At 40.3% G+C, this 9,821-nt stretch overlaps 1 non-coding gene across 1 annotated transcript; it reads right to left on the bottom strand.

Annotated features, from left to right (window-relative positions):
- Positions 1 to 355: 355 nt before the first annotated feature.
- trnae-cuc (transfer RNA glutamic acid (anticodon CUC)) lies at positions 356 to 427 on the bottom strand. Its single transcript has one exon. It is a non-coding gene; the product is annotated as a tRNA-Glu (tRNA).
- Positions 428 to 9,821: the final 9,394 nt, after the last annotated feature.

The raw sequence follows: 9,821 nt of genomic DNA, 5'->3' as shown, positions 1-9,821 counted from the left end.
AACAATTCATGCTTCGTTAAAGGTTTGCCATTCGGTATATCAAGAGCAAAAATAGAAATGTGTCATATTAGAAAAGACTGAGATGGATGCAATTGTTTGGAAAGACTTTAATGAAAGGAAGGAAGATGAATCCAAAACAAACGACACAAAAAAAGAGGTTAGTAGGCAAAGAGAGAGCACATGAGAGTCTTTAATGAAAGGCAGGTGTGCATGATCAGAAGTCTGGAAAGTGCATGGGTTCTGCACAGTGAGGTCCATGGCGGCCATGTTTGTAGGCTCTGGGAAGGATATCGTTTGATGGCACGCGCTTCTGATCTGCTCTAGTTCGGGCAGAGGGGGAAAAAAATTAGCGTGTTTCCCTGACCGGGAATCGAACCCGGGCCGCGGCGGTGAGAGCGCCGAATCCTAGCCACTAGACCACCAGGGAGATACGCATGCAGTTGTGGATTTCTAGTGACTGGGTGTAGTACCCATGAGTGGCCCCTAGTGGTGATTTCTGGTAATTCCATGAGTTACACTAAATAAAACTAATTCGTTATAATACATTATATTGCCAAAAGTTTTGGGACACCCCTGCAGTTCATTGAATTCAGGTGTAGTTTTTCAGGAGTTGGGCTCAACCCTTTAGTTTCAGTGAAAGAAACTCTTAAGCATACCAAGACATTTTGGACAATTTCATGCGCCCAACTTTCAGGTCAGGACCTGGTCAGGCCAGGTCAGGTTGAGGTCAGGACTCTGTGCAGGCCAGTCAAGTTCCGCCACACCAAACTCACTCATCCATGTCTTTATGGACCTTGCTTTGTGCACTGGTGTGCAGTCATGTTGGAACAGGAAGGGGTCATCCCCAAAATGTTCCCACAAAGTCTGGAGCATGTAATTGTCCAAAATGTCTTGGTATGCTGAAGCATTAAGAGTTCCTTTCACTGGAACTAAGGGGCCAAGCCCAACCCCAAAACTTTTGGCAATATAGTGTATCAACATAATGTCTATACAGTTTGGAGTTTTCAGACTGGGTTCACCTACAAAAAGTAAACTGTCATACTTCTAATTTATGCAACTTTATATTACAATGCAATTAGGGTTTAGTTAGCTGAAGCCAGCTGTTTTGAAATAAATAACATCTCCAGCCTAAACCTCATCCTCCACACCAAACATGTTTAAGTCTGATAATTAATCAACGTGAATGACAGCCGACTACAAACACCTTCTTGTCCCAATTTCAGAGATGTCGGTGGCTCAGGCGATTGGTACAGCTCTTGTTACAGAGCAAGAAAATTTTGACAGCCAGCATCATGTGAGAGGAACTTCTGCAAATATTGCAAATAAAGTTCTGCCCTTAAAATCACAGAGCGCACCTTTATGATGCCTTTAAAGTCGGGATCCACCTAAGCCTCCTTCCACCAGAAATGTACAAGAAATACTTTCTTTTTTTTTCGTCTAGAAGAGTACGACATATTCTATCATTTCCCACTCATATCTGTCATCATGAAAAAGGTATTAATAAATGGTTCCAGCTTTTGGCTCGGTACTACTTCCTTCAAACTGCTATATAATTCTAGCTATTTAAAAAAAAATGTCCTACAGGGTTGAATAGAAGAAAACCAGAAGCCAGTAATTCACTTTTGGATCACACGTTTGGGTTGACATGATTCAAAGGAAATGACACACTTGTGTTTGAAGCCTGCTCTCCCCAACAGCAGGTGCTGCATGGAGTCCAGGTGTGAGATTGAGTGTTATTTGAAAGTAGAATAGCAAAGAAAAATAGTCAGCACTAAATGTCTGTCCATTCAGGCTTATAATGACTATCCCTTATCGTGTTTAGTGTTTCAGACTGCGTCGGAGCACTTTGCCTGGGAAACAGCGAGCGAGATAATGTAGGGGTGAGTGCCGTGGCTAAACAATGACGAGCCGAAAAAAAAAAAGCTCTCATGTGTTTAATTTCCCTGTGAATCCAAATTAATAAGCAAATAAATCCATGCATAAATAATCTAGGAGATAAATAAACGGTCGGCAGCGCAGCAGAGTCTGCGGCACAATGGTGTCTCATTACGGGAGCACAACAGTGACAGGAAGGGATGCGTGATTGGGTATTTTTTGGGGGTGGGGGGTAAGACAGGCAAAAAAGACAGAGGTGAAGCTGGGGAGAACTTTGCAGGACTGCGCTGTAGCTCTCATCAGGTCCGTCTCTGCACGTAATTGATGCTAATGACTCGGCTTGCTGCTCCCTCAGTGTACTTCCACCCATCATGCACGCCAGGCAGTGCACAGGCTAATGGCACTGTGAGAGTAATTAAAAATAAGTCCGAGCGGGTATGTCGTGCGTGCATCAAAGACAAAAAAGAAAAAAGAAAAGAACAAGACCTTATTGTTTATCTCCCACCTCATTTCAATCCCTTTGAAACAAATGAACCATGCACAAGTCTGGGGACTCTTTTCAGAGTCAGAGCACGGCTAGCAGGAAGCAAACAGGTCAATAAGAGCAAATAAAGAAGCTGGTAGGGGAGAGCGTGCACATTACCAAACGCCATTTACACACCTGTCATTCTGCCAGTGCTCAATAACTCTGCTCATAAATAGTGAGAATAAAACAATAAACCTGCTGATATGCTCACATTTTGGCAGCATGGAAATCATTTAATCGCACTGTGAAGCCCAGCTTGTATAAGTATGCCATGAAGCCATGTGAAATCTTTAGCAAGCCCCACATGAATAAAAAAAAATTAGAACGGCTCAAGAAAAGGTATGAGGATGCAATCTCCATAATATCCATGTCATATCTACCATGCAGGACTTATTTTAGTAAAGGTTTAATGAACCACATTGAACCATTGCTACTGTACATTTTATACACTGTATATATTGTATATACTGTATACTGTGTATACACCAATCAGGCATACCATTATGAGCAGTGACAGGTGAAGTGAATAATACTGATTATCTTCTCATCATGGCACCTGTTAGTGGGTGGGATATATTACGCAGCAAGTGAACATTTTGTCCTTAAAGTTGATGTGTAAGCGTAAGGGTTTGAGTGAGTTTGACGAGGGCGAACAGAAGGGCGCCCCAGCGACAGGGTCATGGGCATGTGGGGAGCGAAGACTGGGCCGTGTGGTCCGAACCAACACGAGCTACAACAGCATTGAGTTTGAGGCGTTGACTTGGCCTCTAAATCCCAATCTCAAGCCAATCAAGGATGTGCTGGACAAACAAGTCTGATCCATGGAGGCCTCACCTTGCAGCCAACATCTTGGTGATAGATACCACAGCACACCTTCAGGGATCTAGTGGAGACAATGCTTCAACAGGTCAGGGCTGTTTTGGCAGCAAAAGCGGGAACAACATAATATTAGGTAGGTAATGTTACGCCCAATGTGTGCTGGGATAGGCAGCAGATCCCCATGATCCTAATTAGGAATAAAGCGGGTATAGAAAATGGATGGATGGTTGTATAGTAAGTTATATAGGGACTTGTATGTTGGACAGTTACATCAACAGATTTTAAAATGTCTCAAATCATCCAGAAATTTCTGTAGTGCTTATTCTATACAGGGTTCATTCAGCTTATTCAGTCCAGGGGACTCGGGGCACAAGGAAAGGGACACCCTGGCTGGACAGGGTGCCAAACCATCACAGGGCACAATCACACACACACACAATTCAGACATGCCAGAGAAAACAGAGTACTTCGAGGAAACCCTGAAGCATTCACACATACTTGGATGTGGAACTACCTGGAGGTGCGAGGCAGTCAACTAACCACTATGCCACTATGACCTTGTGTGAAATCATGGTGTCACCAGTTTTCCAGAATCACTGGATTTCTATCAGTCAGATATAAAGCCTTCATGTTCTTAGACATGAGAAAGACTTCAGGACACGACAAGCTGTATTTTATGTCTGATTAACTTCAAAAAAGAGGAAAACAAAAAGGGCTGGATAGGGGAGGACTGCTTATACCTACTGCTTAAGGAGGTTCAAGGTTCTTTATTTGTCATAAACCGTATTACATTATGTGTGATGTAATGTAGTGAAATGTTTTTTTTCTTAGTTACCTCAGTGCCACATGAAAAATAGAGAAAAGAGAATATACTATAATAAATATAACTATAATAAAATGGATAGAATATAGTAAAATATGATAGACATGTAATAGAGTAAAATGGAACAGAGCATTTATTGTAAATAAAATGGATAAAAAAAGTACATCATTCTTTAAAAAATGAATATAAATAAATATTGTGAACCTGGTATAAGCAGAATGATAACAAATCTCTACAGGGTTTAACTAAAGAAACCATTTTTTTGTCTTATCTGTACATCGTTTACGGCTTACAGGTTTGAGACGACGCACAAAAGAAACATAAGAAAGAAGTTCAGGTGTTACTTTAAAGTGGAATACTAATACACAGTTCTACATGTAGGTTCATTACGCTTTATAATGATTTATTGTCTTATCATGTGTAGTGTTTCGGGGCTTTAAGTATTTGCCTCACACCTCCAGGGATGGGGATGAAATTCCTGCCTCTGCCTTGTACGGGTTGGGTTTTATACTCTCCCCCTGCCTCGGGGGTTCCCCCTGCGTTCTCTGGTTTCCTCCCCCAGTCCAAAGACTGTAGGCTGATTGACATCTCTAAATTGTCCATAGTGTGATGGGGTGCCCTGTGATACACTGGACTGGAGTCTCCTGAAATATGTTCCTCATGACCAGTAGGATAAGCGGTGTAGAGAATTAGATGGATGGGTGTTTAGTGCTTCTTCTAAAATAGTCAGTGGGATTGTTAGTCTTAGCAGAGTCATGAAAAGGTGTTTGAAAGAACTTAACCTCCAGAGCAGATGGATGTTGGAGTACAAATTTAGCAAGGGCCATAGCACTGTCTAGACTCAAACTAAACTGGGCATAAGTTTGACCCTTTGAGATTGCAGCTTGACAGCATTGGTGGAAATACACTGCTTAAGATAGCATCACTGTTTAGTTTGCTCTGAGGTAAAGAGAGCATTTGCATTCTAAGGTGTTCCTACTTCTGGCCCTTAGGTCACATTCCCACAAGGCAAGTAGACTTCAGGCCAGAGACAGGGTCACCCTCATTAATCACATCAGTATCGCATCTCTCCCTCTCTCTCTCTCATTTCCTTTTTCACTTCACTTTCACAGCTCATCATTGATTGAGAGCAGTGGTTAATTCCCCACTGGAGCAAAAGGAAGACATGAAAGCACACCTTTAACTTGTTTCTAATCGGCCACGCCGTGACCCAGCGGCGTGAAAAGAGTGAAGATGTGTCTTTCTGGAGATGTGCATAAGATTAGCTGTTCTTCTTCCCTCCTTATACCACACACAAAACCGTTAAGCAGTTTATTATTCGTATGTCACCTGTGCATGCTCGATGACTGACAAAGAGGATCACGGCTTCCTCGTCAGAAGCATGAGCTGATTAAAGAACGGATTTCAAAGCGGGGAACGTAATGAATGTTTTGGGTTGGTACCGTTCATTCAATCGTTTCTCATTTTTTCTGACTATAATCCGCTGTATCCAGGAAGTCAGGAACTCGGGTATAGTGTTAAGAGTTTTTCTCATGCATCCACATACTTTCTGAAACGATTCGAGCAATTGTCATGTGACATTACACGGCATGTATTTTACCAAATAATAGAGATCTGTCTCAAATCGCACGCTGATGTACGATTCTAGGTTAGTTTTGTGCACTTACAGTATAATTTTCCAGTGTGTTTACAATCAGAAAGGAACAAATGCATCCTGCTAAAAAAGACCAGTTGTTGTGATATTTTTTTTACAAATTTATTTTTTACTTTTACCAGTGCGTCTCATTCAGATGTTTTTCCTACAGCATCAGATCCCAAAATGCTTTATTCCTCTTATACCACAGCTATTCTGCAATCATTGTGTTAATTATTATTTATTTATAGCTACTTCTAATGTCTGGAATGTCTGCAAAACGCTTATATTATAGAAGTGATAAACAATAGTTCCCTCATCTGCCTCATTTTTGTTTTCTCTCTTCAAATTACAAGACTAAATAACCATCTTGTCTCGGTCCCTCCATAAATGTTACCCTCAACGTCTCGACAGAAAGCTTTATCATATCAATAACTATGCAGAATTTTTATATCTGTCCACTATACAACTCCCTGTGTGCATTGTTACTATAGAAACAATAAAATATTGAAACAAGTGCTTGAATATAAACACAATTTGAATTAAAGCTGGAACTATGGTTAGAGCTGCAGTTCTAGACCGATGTCAGGATTACGTCACAGCGCTAGCTGGAGGCAAAACAAAGGTAAACTGGAGATGGCCAATACAAACCAGTACAGAGTCGGCTACACAAGGAAAGCAAATGTCATCTTGTTGTGTTGAATGGTGACAGAATGGATGGGCTTGAATTTTAAGGTTTTATCGCATACCTGCTGCTACTGCCAGACAAAAAACTGACGACAGCTGTATATAACACAAGGGGACTGGACAGAAACAATCATCAAAAATGCTAACGTTTGCAGCACACACTTCAAGTTAAAGAAAATATCGTTTTTCGTTGGTATGGTTTATGGTTTGGTTACGTGTCTAAATATTTCTTATGCATGCCCACCTAATCAGAAATTGGAGAACAAGTTAAACAATTTCTTAATTAATGCTAACTTTTTAGCATGTAAGTTAGCTAACTGGTAACGAACTGTTTGTGTCATCTCCCTTTCTACAGTTGCCAGAAGTGCTCAGTTTTTCTGTCAGATAGGTGTAGATGTCAGGCCACTCAACTGGAGGTCTTCCTGTCACATCGTCCATCCATTATCGCTGGTCAGAGGTTTGTTTAATTTCCTATAGACCCTTTTCAGTTCATTGTGGCATTTTTTTTGTGGGTGGAGCTTAGGTGGAGGCAGAAAGATTTCCCTGACCGCTATACAAGCGGTAGTTATCAAGTTTTGTTAATTTGTTTTTAAACAATGACTGATCAACATCTGAATTTATCTGACTACGTTAGGGCACTCACTGTCCAGGACCATGACTGTTATTTGAAAAAATTTACTTTAACAGACGGAACCAGATTGGCCGACCCGTACACTTGTATAGCGGTCAGGGAAATCTTTCTGCCTCCACCAAAGCTCCACCCACAAAAAAATGAAACAATGAAGTGAAAAAGGGTCTACGGGAAATTAAATAAACCTCTGAGCCGTCATAATACAGAATTCAATAATGCTTTGGAAGAAGAAGAAGAAGAAAAACAATTAATTCATCCATCCATCCATCCATCCATCCATTCATCCATCTGTCCATACATCCATCTATCCATTCATCCATCCATTCATCCATCTATCCATTTCTGTTCCACTTGAACCTGGAACCTTTCCCAGGAGACTCGGGTTCCAAGACAGGGACACCCTGGAGATTATTCTAGCCCATCCACATAACAATCACATGCACACACACACACACACACACACACGCGCACACACACACACACACACACTACTGACAATTGAGAGATGCCAATCAGCATACAATGCATGTCTGTGGACTGGGGAAGAAACCGGAAAATATGCAAACTCTGCCCACACAGAGCAGGATAATAATTCATTCCTGACTACAATTTAAATTTGAATTAAAATGACTAGGTGTAAACCATAACGAGAAGAGATATGCACTTATGCCTAGCATGAAAGTTAGATTTGGAAGACAGCAGAAAGATGCTCACTGTATCCATGGCAGCTGACGTGCCATTGACTGATCCCTGTAAACTGACTACACTGTGTCAACAAATACTAACTGCAATGCAATTTGGGATTTTAGGCGTGAATTTGAGCTTGATATATTCCTGTGCTGTGCTTCCAACATGATGCTAAAATTTCCTAATGTATTTTCAGGCATACAAGTCATCACAGCGCCTATATGTTTGTTTTGTATATAGTTTCAGTTGTTGCTTGGGTCTCATTAATCTTGCTGGATCTCATTGTTTAGCATGTCTATCTTTTAAAACTTTTGTACAGTGTTATATTACAGAACTAAGCCCTGCTCTAAGTTTTTTCCTTGTCTAATAATTCACTGTTTATCCAGTTTCTATGTTTACAAGCTTCAGACTCCTATTTCTTGGCTTCTCTAATTATCCCAGACCTCCAGCCCCAGGTAGCACTTCGGTTATTATCTGTTCTGACCTTAGCCTGTCTGTTTCCTAGATAATGAGTGTGGATTGGCTCTGTTAGACCGCATTGTCTGTGATATGACCTCTGCGACAGACTGTGACTGTGATTATCAAATATCTAAATAAAGAGTCTCTGCACATAGGAGCAACTGACACCGGATACAAAATACTGAGCAATTTCTATCAACATGAAGACTGATTAACTAAAGAAAAACATTTAAAAACTTCTTAAAATAAATAAATAAAAGACTAAAATATCTACTAAATATATATAATCTGACTGAAAATGTTTATTAAGCAAATATGTGATGACATGATCCTCTAAAAATCAAGGATGCCAAAAACCATAAAACCCTCAGATACATAATAGAAAAGAAGGTTTAAGAAAAGAGAAATAAATCAAATGTAGATTGATTTAAGCAACCGATATGCAACTATTAAAAACAACCCCAAACAACCAGCAAGGGGATCTGAGATTTGGTGGAAAAAAATAAACACAATATATATATATATAAGACTAGACAATATGGAGAACCTGAGCATCACACCCAGTGTGGTTCTTCCCTACTTAAATCTGGAAGCAAACTACAATACAAGATGTCTTTGTATGCTGTAGACTTACACTTCGCTGGAAATATGAGACAATGCCCTATAGAGACATAGTTTGCCAAAGTTGGAGTGGAAGAACTCGAGTGTCCTGCACAGAGCCATGACTCCTGACTCTCATCAACCGCACTGAGCACCTTTAAAACGGACTGAAACACTGCTTGAACCCCAGACCTCCTTACCATTCCATAACATCAGTACCTGACCTCACTAATGCACCTGTGGCTAAATGGACAAATCCGCACAGCCAAAGTGCAATGGGATGTTTAACAAGCCCATATGTGTGTGACTGTGATTGGTCAGTGATCCACATACCTTTGGCCGTAGAGTGTATATATTATGTTAAATATTAACAAAGGTCCTGTGAACTTGAAATGAAGGTTTGAGAACTCCCTAGACTAGAGAAACTAAATGATTCAAAATTCTGGAGTTCGAAATATATTATCTTCACATTATCGCCAATTACTCGTGGTAGAAAAACGGGAGGTGAGACCCTGCTCGAGTGTTAGTTCAGGAAGGAAGAACCCACCACAATGCTTCACACTCTCACTAATGAACCAATTATCTCTGCACTGCAACACAGGAAGCCACAGGAAGTGGTGACTTCTGTCATCCCTGTCATTTTACCAGAATATACAAGTTATACAAGTTTCCTTCAGAAGAAAAGTGAATGTGAAGGTGTAGGAGGTGAAACCAGTTGATATTCAAATATCGAGAAATGCAGCATTCATAGTGTGGGTTTTCCGATGATTTTTTCTTTTCTTTTTTGATGAGCTCAACTACTAGCAATAGCAACACTAATCTATTTAAAGGGAAACACATTAAATATGTTTCTATTTAAATAATCGTCAACTTTAATTAGCAATTCTGATGCTAATTTGTTCGGTATTTTCAGTATTCCTGTGTGCAGTTTTCTGCTGTTTTCATTGCTATTGCAGTTAGAATCAGGTTTAATTAGAGAACGAAAATCAACAATCTCAAACTATATAAGTGACATTCTTGTTTCGCTGCTAGCTCCGCTAATAAACAAACGATCATGAGCACATTTCTCATTTTATACCAA

The sequence above is a fragment of the Hemibagrus wyckioides genome, linkage group LG05 (genome assembly GCF_019097595.1).
Source record: "Hemibagrus wyckioides isolate EC202008001 linkage group LG05, SWU_Hwy_1.0, whole genome shotgun sequence".
NCBI lineage: Eukaryota > Metazoa > Chordata > Actinopteri > Siluriformes > Bagridae > Hemibagrus > Hemibagrus wyckioides.
This window is presented reverse-complemented; position numbering and strand designations above follow the sequence as displayed.